The sequence below is a fragment of the Zonotrichia leucophrys genome, chromosome 12, assembly GCF_028769735.1.
Source record: "Zonotrichia leucophrys gambelii isolate GWCS_2022_RI chromosome 12, RI_Zleu_2.0, whole genome shotgun sequence".
Lineage (NCBI taxonomy): Eukaryota > Metazoa > Chordata > Aves > Passeriformes > Passerellidae > Zonotrichia > Zonotrichia leucophrys.
In genome coordinates, this window is record NC_088182.1 from 12,034,029 (window position 1) to 12,049,582 (window position 15,554).

General features: G+C 37.4%; 1 protein-coding gene across 31 annotated transcripts in view; it reads right to left on the reverse strand.

Moving 5' to 3' along the window:
* SLMAP (sarcolemma associated protein) overlaps positions 1–15,554 on the reverse strand; it is a 73,223-nt gene that overhangs the window by 56,143 nt on the left and 1,526 nt on the right. The window lies entirely within an intron of this gene.

Sequence of the window (15,554 nt, forward strand, 5' to 3'; positions counted from 1 at the left end):
CCTTTGATTAAAGGAAAATCAGCAAGACTTTTACACTACTTATAATTAGTCTACTATTAGTGCAAAGTTTTAATAAACTTTAATTAGAATTAGATGCTATCCAAAGCCTGTTTCAAAGGAAAATAGGTTGGGCCACTGGGAATTGGCAGCATTAAGAGCAACAGAGTTAAACACAAGTTTAAGAGAAACATGTGTGTCCATACTTCTTCTTTTAAATTTTTTGGAAAAAGATTTTCTTCTGCAGCCAAGTAATATACTTGGGTCTTAAGCAAATACTGGGCATATCAAACACAATACATGATGCAGGTTGGTTCAATGTTTCATTGGATTATTACAGCTTTGCACTATTTAATAAAAGAAAAAAAAATTAAATCCCAAACAAATCTGTGACACTTGTTAGATGAATTTTCAAGTGTTTACCAGAAAAAACACTTCACAAGTTCGCCCAGCCAGCCTTAAAATAATGAAGATGTTATTGTTATAACAGAAACAAAACATGAAATTTGTATATAGATCAGTAACAGCCCTCCTGATTGCTTACACACAAATTCATGTGAATATCCACCGAAATTACAAAACCTAAGAGATACAGGAAGCAAGCAAAGGCAAGGCCCTCTCACATGAAAGTCCCTTTGCACATAGCTCTGGTTAGCAGGCAGGAATTAGTCTGTCTAGCACAGGCTTGGACAGCAGTAAGCTGGTCCTTCTGCTTATCTCTAAATCACCTCCTGCCTCTGCTGCCACCTGACAGCAGCTCCTCGGGGCTGAGCAAGCAGCTGCATTTCAGACATTCCCAAATGACAGACTGCAGCAGGAAAGGCCTGGACACACCACCCCAAGCCTCCACAGACCTCTTGGCTGCACTGCACTTTCCTTGACTGCACTCACAATCTCCCAGCTGGGTTTCCAGGGAAGTGTCACAGTCAGCTCCCTGCTTTCTTCTCTCTGTGTCTCAAATAGTTTCCATCCCACCAAGTTCCCCCATTGACAGCAGGTCTGTGCTGGGAGCAGCAACATCTCAGCAATTCCGGAACACACCCTGAGCAGGGCACAGCTGCTGTGCCTCTCCTCACATCCACCTCAAGAGCTGCACCACAGGACACCTCCAGCTCTCTCCCTGTTGATATCTTCTGGTTTCTTTTGGAAGAGACAAAACACAGACACGTGGTGGAACTGAGTGCAGACCAGTCACCTCCCTCACGCAACAGCAACACGTGCAAAGCACACAAGGGATGGAAAAACACCACAGAATATCCTGCACTCCCTCAACATTCAACAAGATACCTTAAAAACAAAGGGGGGCTAAGCTTCTGAGCTCAAAGTATATGATTTAATTCTTAACAACCTCTCATGGGGCAAAGAAAGTGCATTTTTAGTACATTTACTTGCTTCTCTGTCTCTTAAAATTAGTTAAAGTCAGGTAAAATAAACATGTGCTCTTAACAAAGATGCCTAATTTACCTTGTTAAGTTATACTTTTCATACTTAATTCAAAACTGGACAACTTGAGCAGCTTATCCACCTCCTGACTGCACAAACTGGCTGGACCTGCCAACCTCCAGACTCAGCAGCTGAGTGTCTCCAGACTTGCAGCACCATCCCCTCCTCAGTGCCAGGCAGAGCCAATGCAAAGCAGGACACACCAGCATCAAGCAGCACCCAGCAGCTTTCTGCCACCTGTTTCTCAACCTCAGTGTTTCTTAACAGGCACATCAGGAACCTTGCTGTTTTCTTCACTTCCCTTTCAAAGGTTCAGCTTGAAAACTTAAATACCAGAAACAGCAAACTAGTAAACAAAATTGTGTAAACATCAATAAATAGTTCAGAGTAACAAACCTGAGAAAATCCCAAGAGAACTCACACAGCTACTATTCTAAAAGCAAAAAAAGGTAGTATTTTAAATTAACTAAAGTTAAATCTTTATTCCTAACTATTCTATGAATACCTAAATACTTTTAATAAACTAATTTTCAAATATAAATTCTTAAAACTTCAGAAGGTCCTTCTAGATTTTATCAGTCACCCATATATACAATAACCAATGTGCAAATTATTAATGCATTTTTCACTTATTACTTTAAGAGAAAATTAATTATCATTTACAGAAAGTAAGTCAATTGATAGCAATATTCCACAATAAATTACAACAGAAGTATTCTTGCAGTGGACTTTTTGATAGAATGCAAAACATTTATTTCTTTGCCAGTTAGACAAGAATAACTATAAAACTTCATGTAGGATCAGAAGCACATAATGACAAATATTTCCATGTTTCCAAAACCACCTAGTGAACTCTAATAGGGAATGCTCTCATTAACAACTCACAATTAAAAACAGGTGAAGTGCTCAACAGTAAGTGTCTCAAATATGGCAGAGAGCACACTCCTCACTAAGAACAGTTTTATATAGGGAGCTGAAACTATTTTTCCTAAAATCTTTCATGGAAGATGACCCATCTTCCAACTACATGACTAGTTCAATAAAAAAATAAAATTATCTATCTGCTCTGGAAATACTTTACTTCACTACAAATACAGTTCCTTACAACTGCCATTCCTGCACTGCTCATAACAATGGCTCTTTTCAACATGCTAAGAATATTTTAATAGAATCTGAGAGAAGTAAGCATCTTTTAAAAATTAAAGACTGAAAAAGCATAACACAGAAAATCCCCAATAAAAAGCTTTGTTACCTTAAATGATAACTGTAATGTTTGTGATCATTTTCCCATAGCGCAGAACTCTGCTCTTTGGGCACTGTGCCTAATGGTACAAGTACATTTAAAAAGGAGAAGTAGCAATACATGTTTCCTGTTGGTTTTTTTTTTTTTTTCTCAAAAAGGGCAACTTGCAATCTAGAGTGTGCAATTGTGACTTCAATCGCTCTTCAGTTTCAATATTCCCTTCTGCATCACTTGATTCACTTGTAACACTGATCCCCTTGTCTCTATCCATCCTTGTAGAATTTCCCATGCAAACTCCTGCTATCTGTAGTGCTCAGTGCTCTTCTCACCCAATTGTGTACCCCCAGCACAGCCTCAGTGCTGGTACAAAGTTCATCTCACCAGTTCTCCAAACTGACCACACAGATGTGCTTCCTGCCCTCACAGCACCTGAAGGCCACCCTCCATGGCCACCAGCTCAAACCACAGCAAGTGACCTGAGAACTGGTGGCTTGTATTAGAAAGAATGAGAAACAGAAGCAAAGTTTCTTCCAGCCTTTCCTCTTCCCCCTCTGTCCAGCCCCTAAACTGCCTCACGCCTGGCTGCTCCATCACCAGACATGCCCAAAGCCACGAGGGCACGAGATGAAGGACAAGGCTCACAAAGCTGGAATTTTACCACTGTTGTTTGTACTTTGCAGAAAGAGATAGGAAGAGGAAGGCAGCAGCTGGGATTACTTATAGACTCCAGTGGGGAAGCATTGTAAAAACAGGTAACTTAAAAATCTGCAATTCTTTTCATCCCAAAGACTGAAGGAAGACAGCACTGATATTACAGAGGACAGACAAGAGAGCTGAAGTCTAAATTTAGTTGTTTTAGGAGTGGCCCAAGTGTGAGAATCAACATGTTCAGGATAGGATGAATGATGGATCAGTAATGCAGAAGAGCTCACCTGGCATCTGACAACTGGTTTAGAGATATTCTGTATACCCATAACCTTTTCTGCCATGGATTTGTTCTTATTTCTTCAGTTTTGGCAAATACTTTCCTAAGAACAGTATTGTTTTTTCACCTTCTCAACCAGAAAAAATAAAGGGAAATTTAATTCCAACCTGAAGTATCATATTTTCTAATGGTAATATATATACATTAAAAATGAAAGGAAGTTACTACTCAGCATTTGACAAAAACACAATGCAGAAAGGAACTCCCTGCTACAGAGGCTTTAGGCCTCAAGAGGATCAGCTGTTTGAAACAACGAACACCCTACTCTGATGTTGGGGTTCACTGTGCTTTTTTGCTGCCTATTCCATTTCACTATTCCTGTTCAATTAGATTACTGCCCTAATGGTGGCAAAAGCATCATGCTCTGAGTGTTACCACCAACACTTTCAGAAACATGAAGGCTCAGTGAGCTTGGATTTTCCAAAATTCATTTTCACTGCACAGTGTAAGCTGACAAGATTTCATTCTGTGCTATTTGCTTTAGCTGTTCTGTCAAAGGTACTAGAAAGCATAGAGGAACACAAATGGATAGTGAAAAAAGTACCTTTTGAACTGGAACAAAATCCTGTAAAAGAGCAGAACTGAAACTGAAAAGCAAGAGTTCCCTCTGCATGGCAGCTCTGAGTTTTGCAGCAAGTAACAAAGACTCTATATTCCACCACAATTTTCAAAATACAATTTCTCATTAGTATTGTGGGGAGATGGAAGTCATGCAGGCTTCCTGCTATGGGGCATCTTTAACAGTTCTACCCAAGCAGAAAAAACCTCTTAACACCTTTATAAAGAACAGTCATCCAGAACCTAACGCTCTAATACTTGAAAAAAAAACTAAACAACTCAAGTTATTTAAATGATAATGTTCTCAAAACTTCTAAGTCTGGCTTCATTCACTGCTTGCATGTTAAACAAGTATGTAAATTATCATAATTCAGACATTTAAATGATAATACCCTTACTCTGCCTCAAGTGCAGACAGGTATCTAAGTGTTTTACACAGTAAACAAGCCACATTTAACTGAATTCACCACTTGTGATTATATAAAATAAATATACAAGACATTCCTGTCATCATAATCCTTCTTCAAGCAAGGTCACGGAGCTCTTTCCACAGGCTTGTTTATCAAAGCAGATAAACTTTCTCCTCCCTCTTTTAAGATGCCAGCAAACAATGCTCATACTTCAAAGGCTGCATTAGAAAGGCTGGTACAGCTCCTACTATTTCAAATGCTCAGAAATACAATGCATGAGGGAAATAAGGAGTTCACCCCCACCCAAGTCTACACAGCACATGGACAAGCCCAAAGAACCCTGCTAAGATGGTCCTCAGACCTGCCCATGGACACAACTGATAAAAGGGCACTCCTGATTGAGCAAATGCAGTGCACCTAACACCTCTGTGACTTTGTAGGTATTTATTGCTGGTGTGCTTTTCTTCCACTGAAATGGGACACTTCACCAAGAATTATTAAAAGCACTGACAGAAATTCTTCTGCTTTGGAATATATTAATAATAACTACTACTAATACTACTATGCTAGTAGTTAATGAGCAAAACGAAGTTAAAAAACACCAAGAAAGGAACAATGATGGGGACAAAAACCCAAACAAATGGAAGATGCCCCATCCCTGGCACCATTCAAGGCCAGGCTGGCTGGCACTCTGAGCAGCCTGTCTAGAGGGAGGTGTCCCTGCCCACGGCAAGGGTGCTGGCATCAGATCATCTTTAAGGTCCCTCCCAACCCAAACCATTCTGTGACTGTGCTCAGCAGCAGGCTGGTCCTGTCCATTCACTCTATCATCTCTAGCTTTATGGAAAGGAAACCCCAGAGCAGGAGTTACATGGGTCAAAAAGAACAAAAAAGACTGAATTGACCCATTTTTCATATTTGATTCAGTATACTCAGTAAAGTCCTTTTTCATGTCCTAGCAATTATACTGTCACTGCTAATATTAAAAAAAAAAAAAGTTGGCCCCTTCCTAAGTTCCAAAATATTTGTTTTTCTTGTGACTTTTTTACCACATTTCTTGTTAATTCAAGCAGAACTTTCCAAAAGTCATAACTTGTTTTCAGATAGAAGAGACTATACCTAGAAGGCTGATTTGCCTCTTTTCTTCTTTTCTATGTCACCACTATCTCAGCATTAAATAAAAATATTAAACATAACTTTATATATTAAATATAACCAGTTTTGAAATAAAAATGCATGTTGACTATGTCTGTAAACACAATTAAACTTCAAGGTTAAAACATTTTCTGTCCATATATGGTCACAAATTCACATTTTAAAATCCTGCCACTACAACTGTCCCATGAAAAAGAATACTTGGGACACCCCAGCATGAGTGTAGCAGTTGAAAAAAATTACCTCTTCCAAATGTCTACAAGTATAACCAAGCACTCATTATTTCTTAAATTCTTCTACTGTCTGAAAAGTTTTGGTCTGAACAAGACAGAAGAGTCTCCACTGAGCTTTGCTCACCTGTATAATAACTGTCTGAAGCAATATTGAAAGCAGAATGGTATAAAAACCATTCTAGATTTGAGGCATAGCACCAGCAAGCAGATCCAGCCACTGAAATCATGTTGCAAGATTACAGGTACCCTAACATTAGACTCAAAACTACATCTTCATAAAAGGCTTTAAAGGATATTACAAAGCAATTATTTACAAAACACCAATTATAAACCAAAATGCATACAGCAAGTATAAACCATAACACACATCAAAGAGATTACAAGTTACAGATCCCAAAATAAAGAGTAATAGTCATGAAGATCCTTTGGTATTAGTTTATAAAACTCAGATCATCATCTAAAATTTATCCAGCAACACTTATCCTGGGAAGGCTCAACATTCAGCTGCATGGGAAAGGAAGGAAGGAAAATGAGCACACTTACATTTGATAACCAGAGGAGACAAAAAAAACCCCTCTTACCTGCACATCTGCATACAAAATTATTCAACTGCAGGCACATTCACACTGACCTGTGAAGCAGGCAAAATCCCAGGAGAGGGTGACCTAAGGAGCCCCCAGGAATGCAGTCTGGATGTCCCAGAGTGGCTCAGAGAAAGGACAGCAGTGTTTTGCTAACCTAACCCTTCCCAAGCCCACTTCTGGAACATGGGGTCAGGGAAGGTCAGTCTGCAGCTAAAATGCAGATCTGCATTCAATTGATCAGGAAGCAATATGCTGCCACAGGAGGGATGTACAATCTGTGCTGCTCTCAGGCAGGGAGGCAGCATGTGCACAGAGAGTCAGGATCAACACATGCACTTTGAAAGGAAGGTTGTCCTTGTGTGTGATGCAATGCATTTGTTCAAGTACAAAAACTCCAGAAACATTTTCTTCTCTGTTTATGTGCAAGTTAGAAGTTATCTAAACACAGCACACATACTTTTAACTTTCTAATTGAGTGTCATTCATAAATGTAACCAAAGATCAGAATGACGCCATGGGTAAAGAGCATTCAAATAGACTTAGAACATCCCCATGCCTTTCTGTGCTATAGGTAACATATTATTAATATAAATAGCAGCCTATCACTTATTCCCTTAATTACATAGGAAGGGCTCTGTTCATAGACCAAATCACTGGCCTTCACTGGCACTGACAATATTTGTATTTACCTGCCAACGCTCTGCTTAAGTAGCACAAACAGCAGCTTTACCTAACATCAAATAGCTACGGAGACTGCAAAAACAAATATACCCTTTCCATGACAATTTGTATTCCTGGCTCTCTCTTACAACTGTTGGAATATGCAGTCTACTAAAGTTCCTTAAAGAGGAAGACCAAAAAAAAATATTTCCCCTTTGAGTTGTTAAAAAGGAAGTAGTGGTTGACAGCTATAAGTGAAAGTGTTGTATTATTTCCACCCTTATAGAATTAGGAACAGTCTTATGTCATTCATTTAGTCCTTCTTTTCCTCCAGAAATGCATTTAAAATTTACTTGACACATTTTGGTACTAATTTTAAGTTACACTACACAAGAAGTACTCCAGGTAAGCATAATACTGAATTTTAACTATGCATACATACACCAGAAGTTACAAACATAACTTAAGATAACAGCAACACAGGCTAATCTACCAGCTAATATGCCTGCCACTGACCTCAGAAGCTGATTTCCTAGCAGGGATTAATTCTGCACACAAAATTCTCTACAAAGTCCACAAGCAACCTCAACTCATTAGACCTGCTGTGGAGCAGCAGATTGCTCAGTGCAGTCTCCTGAGGTACACACCAACCTCAGCTATCCTCTGCCAGCTCATCCATGTCATAGGATTTGCTGCCTTTATTCACAGTATTGTAACCTCACTCAACGTAGATACCACCCTAGTTAATGACCTAAAGTTCTGGAATCCACAGAAACAAAAGGAACTTCATCAAACTTATTCTTTGTCCCTTAAAAGTATGTGTTAATATTGACATAACCTTAAAAATTCCTCTGGCATCCAGCAAGAGGAATCCCTGCAAGGATAAGAACACAACAAGGAGTTACCTACAGAGATCACAGACCTGCAAAAATAACCTGGCTGCAGAATGGATCCTTCGACAATCAGATATAAAAAACAAAGCTTATTTTTTAAATGACAGACTTCAAAACATGAAGAATTACAAATAATTCATTATCCTGAAAGCTTTCAGATTCTTCAAGCCCCTGGAAACAGTAGGCAAAAGTGAAAAACTCAGCAATGGCAGAATAAAATCACAAGTAATACACAGAAACTGATTTGCAATTCTATTGCCCTTAAGTTCTGGCTTAACTATCACAGCTAACAACGAAAAAAGGAGAGAATGACAGTTAATTGTGCCACGAGTTACTGGGAAAGGTCACCAGGATATTAAAAGGCAAAAAGGTAGGCAGGCTAAATGCTCAGCTTTGCAGAAGCAAGAGATCTGGCTTCTAACCTATATAATTAAGCATTACACTTCAATAAAACCAATTAAAAAAATCAAACCCAAAAACCAGAAAGCAAGGCATAATCATCAAACTCTGCTGGGGTGGAGTTCAACAAACAAATCTCTTACAGAACATTGATACTATGGCAAAGACCAAGTTTTACACAAATCAAGGTTTAAACTTCAGCTCACTCCACTTCCAAAACAGGGCTAACTCTGGAAAAATTCCATTTAAGAGCCAAAACTCCCGCATCAGATAAGACTAATGACATATGCAGATAGCAGCAGCCAGGACCAAATGTCTGCAAAAGAACTTGCTGTACAAATATCTATCTGGCCCATTAAAGAGCTTTGCATTCTGGATTTGAAACATAACATTTCTATTCCTTCCTTTAAAAAGAGTATTACTCAATACATGGTTACATGCAGCCATAACTTTTCCATCTGAAGCTCTTGCATTTACTTTATTTTTATGGAAGAAATACTATGTAATTATGAGAATATGCAGCACTAATAAGTTAATTCTTAGGATTCTATTCAATACTATCTTAACACAAGAGCAAAAGATCCCCCTTCTGTTCTAATATATGTTTTATACATATATGAGACATTGTATGCTTTCTGTATTGAACACTTTCTGTGTTTTATTTATCAATGAAAATAAATCTTTTCAACACATTTGAATTATCATATGAAAATTAAAACTAGTGGGGAAAAACTCACTTTAACATAGCACAATGCTGTCACTATTTTTTGTATTTATTTACAAGTTCTCAGATTTTACACTATTAGGACATTTGCAATTGAGCCCATCTAACTGTCAATTCTTCCCAATGGTTGGTTAATGTTTTATAACCTAAAAGTTCTATGAATAGCATATATTTCCCTTCACTACACAGTTCAGCTATCAATACTGTAATGTTCCTTAGCTCTGCAAAGTTCTTATAAATTCCTCATGCCCTAAATTACCCTTGACTAATCCCTGAACTTTTAATGTTTATTTTTTACAAAAGTAAAGAAAGGGGAAAAAAGGTCAAACTCCTGCTAGCATTTTCTGTGTTTTTCCACTCAACTACAGTGCTACTACAGGATTTTGGACATTCTATTATAAGCCTGCTGGAAGTTCATCATTTATTTATACTTTCTCAAGACTGAAATAAACTCTAAGGCATTGCTCAATCACACACAAGTCTGGTACAACACAACAGGAAAATTGTATCCAATTAATTGTCTGGCTCCAGCACAATGATTTTCCTTTTCAAGGAGGAAACTCTTCTGGGCCTCTGGCAGAGAGATGTCTTCTTGCTAGATGGGTACAGTCCAACCCATCTCTCTGCCTGATGTTCCCACTCCTAGAGCAGACTGAAAAAACACTTGTCTATATTCAACAAAAATGTGACAATGCTGAGCCTTTTTCCAAAAATTCTGTCACAAGCAGAAATGTTTCTGGAAAGACAGACAAGTTGGGAAAATTAATGCATGGTCACAGCAAGATGTAACAAAATTCAGAGCTCTTGGATAATCCAAACTCTCTGCAAGTGAACGTTAACAGGAAGCAAGTATTGATGTGATTCAGAAGAAAATCCAGAGACAGCAAATAGCCATATAATTTAGTAGCAATAGAGTGTAAAATTGGTAGCTGCAGGAATGGAGACAGAATTCAGAATTCTTGCTTCCTGTCCTGGTTCCAAAAATACTCATCATTTTCACTTTATGTTATCTATTAAAAGAAATGACAAAATCCAAAATGCAACAAAACAGCTGAGTATGTATCAAGACATTTTGCAGAATTCTAGCTAGATCAGACTCAAATCAACACAACCAAAGTAGCACAGTGACACAGACACTCCTCACCCACATGGCCCTGCACAGCATACATAAATTCAACCACTTTCATTAGATAAATAAGCAAATGAGGCTGCCACATGAAAAAAAATGAGAAGATAAAGCCAAATCAAAGTATTTCTCCAGTGCTATGTAAATACACCTGCAAAGGATCACTGGACTGCCCAACTAACATATAAAAAAGTAAAAATCAAGAACAACTTTATATAATAAAAATGTAGGGAAGCAAGGTTTTGCATTTATAAGCCTGGGACCAGGAGCAAACCCAAACCATCCCATAAGAGATCTAAGGAAAACATATTTACTGGCCTTCATTCCAGCTAAGTAACCTGATTCATTTGAGGTTTGTAAAAATTCATTGCAAATACAAAAGGGATTTTTGTTTGTTTTTAAAGCCTAATCAATGTGTTGGTGTTCCTGGCTCAGGATAGATGCAGCATGACTGCAATGGATCAGCTCCAAGAATTACAGTATTAACTCTGCAGCAGTGGCTCTAGATGGTATCTCTGCAGGGAAATCCTTGTCAGCACTGCCTTACCTCTACTATAAATGGCTGCCTGCACTCCCACACCAGCTCCTAAAACCATGGGGCTCAACTTGGTCAACAGCAAGAGCTCCCTACCCACACTATTGTCATGGTCATATCAGTATAAAATTGGATGGTTCATTCAGGGTGAAAAGCACTTACATAAAAATATTACCAGGTGTATGTGAGGGCTGCCTGCCATCACCCTCTTAGCAGAAGCACCTAAGCACTGGAGTTTCACCTTAGTGCATTACAGCAAATCCCAGCTCAATCCCCCAGGGCTCTTGGAACAAATATTCCATGTTTTGAAGACACTGTCTCCACTGCAGACTGTAAGCATACAGCAACATCAGGAGTACTGAAAAATAAAACATCTGTTCATCTCTCGGACAACAATCCTAACAGAAAGTCAAAAAGATATAATAGAGGAAAACACAAATAACAGACATGATATCTATCCAAATAAGTGCTATTGATAGATGGGAGACTAAACACACTTTACACAGATCAGCACTAAACAGGCCAGAGTATCACACAGCATTCGCTACTGGAAGCAGCAGGAAACAAAACTTCCCACCAAAACCCTGCAATTCCAAATACCATTTTTCATATCCCACTTTGTTTTTTAAGACAAGTTTACTAAAATACTTCTGAACAAACAGAACATCCAAAGGAAATGTTCTGTGCTTTCCTGAATCATGCCAAGTTCTCAATATCCACAAAACATTTTATGTAATGTTAAGTGAGTAACATATTTCCTCTTTACTAATTTTGTTTGCTTTCTTTCATATCAATTTACTTTAGTCCCTAGTACAACACAGCAAAAAAAGACTATCTAATCTCAGCTCCTGTTAGTCAATGTATTTCTTGCATTAGTGGTCCAAAATGAAATGCAGAATTTCCATCACCAAGATATGAATGTGCTCAATTCAATTGACATCCACTCTGAATTAAATTAAAACAATAGCACTAGCTACCATTAACACATCAACTTGTGCCCACACTTTTTTCAGTTATTAAAAATGACCAGTTCTTTGGGGTGCTTTTTATCTAAGAAAATACTTCATTTTTCACAGTTTCTCAGAGCCTTTGGTAAACTGTGGCAATGAATTCCCTATAAGAGGTGCTCATAATAGCAACTCACAACAACATCAGGGATTGAGTAATTCCAGATTTTGAAAGCCTGGATATCTGTTTGGAAGCTTCAGGTTTCTACTAAAAGCTTCTACATCTGTCAGAAGCATTTCAGCCTGGAAGTCACATACAAATTCTCAAAGGTCTTCCACTTGCTTATTTTTAGAAATGAAAACAAAACCGAAAAAAACAAGTTTAAGATTATTTCAGTTACACTATTTTAAAGGGTTTCTTCTCATATGCAGTGATTTGAGCTGAACACATTTAGATTTTGTGAAGTATAGCCCACTTTTTCTTTTGCTTTGATTCACACTTTTTGGAACACTCCATGCTTAGCACAGCATCTACTTCCTACGTATCTAGTGAGTCACTTTTTCAGGCACCTCTAAAAAAACCCAGATTCATTAACTTGCAATTACTAAAAAAAAATAAAACCAAAATGAATTCCAATTATAATATTCTAATGTTATCACTTCATGAAAAATCCACTAGTTAACTAGGAGTTATTATGCTGTATCTACAAACACAGGATGGAAGAGGCATTGCACCAGTTATCTTCAAAAATATTACTATGTACAGAAAAAGTCTAAGTGCAGATAATCCCACCACCACCTCCTTCCACCTTTATCATACACATATTTAGGCTCACATACTATGTTTAAAATATTTTAAAAAGCAAATCCAGATTTAAGTACCTTCTTTTAACTGCTACGTATTGGTGATCTTGAAATCTCATTCTATTTTCAACCTTAATAATGCTGTTGTTACATACACATTATCTCCCTGGGCAAATAACTTTTTCCATGCATAATTAAAGTGCCTTAATACAAAATAAACATCCACAACTTTCAACTGTAAGTAACATGTTATCTTCAGCTTGGTCTACTTATGCAACATACTTCAGCTTATACCTTCCTCTGCCTTAGGAAAAAAATTCTGTACTACTTTCCTTGACATAGCTTACTAATGCTCCCTCTCTTCAGGTTCTGCCCCTATTTACAGATAATACTGACAAAATTGTTTACGGACTATGTAGTAAACATGATCACTCACATGATTCACTAAACAAAACTCCAAGCCCTCATGGAAGAAAAAAAAAACAAAGTAATGAAGTATAACTAAAAGGCAGCTCAAGAGGCAGCAGAGTTGGACTGAATGACTGGTAGTGCCTGAAACTGGTATTGCCAAAGTCCACAACTTATGAAACTGTAGTCCCAGATCATTAACAACCTATTTTGAAATAGGTGAGAGTTTTTCTCATTACTAAATTCACATTTGAAGGTCTTTTACCTTTCGAAAAATCCAGAATTGATGAAGGTCCTATATATAACATTCTAAGCAATGTTTACAAATACTCTGACAAAGAGAATTTGTGGGGGTTTAAATATAGGTCATTGATAGGATAATGACAATTTCCTAAATGAGATGTGCTTATTAGCAGTTATGTAAACAATGATAATAGATGATGCTGCACGTAAATGTTCTGGCCTGTTTTTCTTTGCATTTTGAAAACACCACAGAATTTTTTAAAGTAGTTCTTGTGATTCAAGATAAAGCCTGTATTTATCAGTATTCTACCTGCCTTTCCACAACAGCATTTGATACCTATTATCTCTAATGGTGCATTTCCCCCACCACACTGTCTCACAATTTACCATTCCAATGCTCAACCAGATCAAAAACCAGTCCATACATCCAAAAAACAAGCACAAAATCTGAAATTCTCCTCACTGCTATACCTCTGCTTTAAACCTTTCACAACACCACATCTAACATGCAATAGGAGTGGATTCCAGGGCACGATCACAAACCCATTCTTTAGTTGTTTACTATGGCTACAGATTCCCACCTTGGCAATTTTCACCAGACTTCTGTCAAATCTTCAAATGATGTTATCTCAAGACCTCTCAAATACAATCCTTTTAGTTACTACTACTAAGTTTTTATTTTTAAACAGATAAATGAGTAAGCATACAAATTTTTTACCTCTATTAGAGAAGACAAAGCTAACTGAAATTTAGAAACAAACAAAAATCCTCATAGGTGATCATTTTTGAAGCTTGTCTATCAGTTAGACTTGCTTAACACTCAGTGCTTTCTCAAATTAACCATCTTGAAAATTACTGATTATATTTGTAACCATGACAGAACACATGGGGGTCTTAAAGTCTTTGTAAGTCATAAGAAATGTTGATAAAAAGCTATATGCATAATGCTTTCTAATTTAAAAACAGCACAATAAATTGGAACATTTTACTTTGTTGAATCAAACAAGAAAGGTTAAAGACTACACTGAAAGTATTTCAAGCACTTAAGTTTTCTAGAATCCAAGAACGCACATCACATACACAACAGAGCCAAAGCAAGATGCTTAATGAAACGTTGAATACAGATAGCAGTTTGCACAATTACCTGCAGGTAATTTGAAAGCCATAATCCAGCCTTAAGAAATTAAATGCTTGTCTTGTCCCATCATGTCCAAGTATTGCATAATACAGGATAGTTAACAATGGAAGGTTTAAGAACTTTGACTGCGTTGTGCTGCTCCTCATGCTGTGTCATACTACTGAAAAAATCTGCATGAGTTACAGACCATATTATTCTTAAAATCCAGTTCTGCACTGACTGCATTTCATAGAAGGACTTGGTGTAAAGCTAAAAACCAGCTGACTTACAACACGTTAAGTTCTAGAGCATAACATCAATATAGTTCGAAAAAGAATACAGTGCTCAGCAACTGCAGTCTGCCCTTTGTTAATTTTTCGCTGGATATTTAAAATTAACTTGACAGTCATTAAGTAAAACAACTTTACTTGTCCCAGTTCAATCCCTAGTGGACAAAAGATGCACTACAGGACCCCTCAATTTTGCTTAACAAGACTGCCAGACTTGAGAGAGGAACAGTCAAGAACACAGGATGTATTTTAAAACCATTTTCACTAACAATAAGACTATATCATGAATGCCACCCATTACACTCCTGTTGCCAGTAATAAACCTCCTATCAGTACCAAACAAAATACTCCACAAAATTTCAAAAGGACAAGTAGGAAGAGTGCCAAACAAGAACAGTATCTTTTTAAAATCCATTTTTCAATGCTCCTCACAATCAATTTTCACACACCAATAAAACAGTAATTTCTCTGCATTTGAAAAAAATACTATGACACCACTATATCGACAAATGTGCTTTCACATTCACACCTCGTCTCACCTCTAAATCACCTATTTCCAGTCATAAATAAGACACATGCAAACCTTTTAACTAACCCTTTTCAACTGTTAGTTTCATATACTTTTCATAATATTCAAAGTTTCTGCTTAGTAAGAAATTACCAACTTACCTGGAAAGTTATCGCTTTAAAACAAATCTTACTCCTGCCCTATGCAACCCCATTTATGACAGCAAAACCAGAGCCATCCACAATTTACAGGGACTTGCTAGAATAAATGCAGTTTCAGTGTTTTTAAATTA